General features: G+C 33.6%; 1 protein-coding gene across 6 annotated transcripts in view; it reads right to left on the reverse strand.

The window, feature by feature from the left end:
• LOC106869634 (uncharacterized) overlaps nt 1–1,786 on the reverse strand; it is a 671,006-nt gene that overhangs the window by 67,138 nt on the left and 602,082 nt on the right. The window lies entirely within an intron of this gene.

The following is a 1,786-nucleotide window of genomic DNA, read 5'->3' on the forward strand; positions in this document are numbered from 1 at the left end:
GTCTATTAAATAGGTGCCAATTGAGTATTGGGGGTCGATATAAAGGAAGAAACGCCTCCCACGAAATTTCTTGCCTTGTGCCCGTCCTTTGATATTGTCCTCCATGTGTTGGACCCTTGTGGCCAATAAATGATGTCATCATCATCATCATCATGAGGACAACGACGACGACGACGAAAATGATGATGATGATGATGATGATGATGTTGATGATGATGGTGATGTTGATCATCATCATCATCATCACCACCACCATCATCACCACCACCACCACCACCACCACCACCATCATCATCATCATCATCATCATCATCATCATCACCATCATTTTCAAAAATTTCAACTACCTCTTCACTTTATTGATTTTGCTGTCAACCATCATTCAACACGTGACATGTACTTTAATTGCAAAGATTCCTAAATTATATATTTATTTTATTCAGATAATAATAATAATAATAATAATATCGAAAATATGATGAAATTTACATAAATTTCTTTTCTTCTTCTTCTTTCTCCTTATTTCTCTTTGTTGTCGATGTTGTTGTATTTGTGGTTGTTGTTGTTGGTGTTGGTGCTGTTGTTGTTGTTGTACGGATATTATTGCTGTTGTCTGTGATGTGAGTGCACTTGTTGTTGCTGTTGTTTTTTGTCTTTGGCGCTATTTGATGCCACCATTTTTATTGCAGTTGTTGTTGTTTCCATTGACGTCGTAGCTGTTGTAGTTGCCAGAATTATCATTGTAGATTTAGTCGTAGTAGTAGTAGTAGTAGTAGTGGTGGTTTGGTGGTATTCGTTGTCTTTGTTGTTGTTGTTCCTTTGATTCAACCATCGTTTCGACTGAAACGAAATTGAAAATTTTTTTCTTCTTCTTCGTTTTGCCTTTCTTTTTATTATTATTATTATTATTATTATTATTATTATTATTATTATTATTATTATTATTATTATTATTATTTCATTTTGTTTTATCTCATTTCTATTTATTTATTTATTTTTTTTTTTTTCACACATCAAATGTGACAAGCGCCGAATCCTGCTGCATATTTCTTGAACATTTTATAGAAACATGTAAATTTGTTCTAAGAAAACATGTAACAACCATTTACAGAGAGTCGTCGTCTACATCTCTGGAAGCTTACAGACCATTCTCGAAAATAGTAGCAATCAAAATAATTTTCAGAAATGCGTAGCAGAAAAAGAGTCTGAGATGTTTTAGACAAACTTACTGACCATTCTAATAACGATTTAAAGAACAGATATTCTCAGAAACGTGTTGCAAAGTCTCAATACATTAACGCATAATTCTGGCATCATACGCATACACAATGTATACAAAGTTGTATATACACTCAGTGTGATGTATAACAAATTTAAGTTACCGTACACTATTCTAAATATTTCACTTCTGGATGATTGCACCTACGTACGTGTGTATATATATATATATATTCGGTGCGAATGGTTTTATTACCGTGTTTTACAATCCTGTAATTAATAGTGTTTATATAAGCTTAAAGCTTATGGCGATCACCATGCAGTTACAAAGGGAAATAGTCTAATAAAGGGGCATGTAGACCCTCGACAGACAAATAGACAGCTTTCCTATCTGCGTAGGACTCGAACCCACATTCCTTTGTTAACGTGACTAAGTGTGTTACCTTTACCCCAGCGAATTACGCAGTGTGATATAATGGTCATTATTTTTCTTTTATTAGATCAAATTTAGCTTACAGTTGTTTCCAGTAGTCATTATAGGTACGTTGCAGATACATTTACTCAAACA

The sequence above is a fragment of the Octopus bimaculoides genome, chromosome 22 (genome assembly GCF_001194135.2).
Source record: "Octopus bimaculoides isolate UCB-OBI-ISO-001 chromosome 22, ASM119413v2, whole genome shotgun sequence".
Taxonomy (NCBI): Eukaryota; Metazoa; Mollusca; class Cephalopoda; order Octopoda; family Octopodidae; genus Octopus; species Octopus bimaculoides.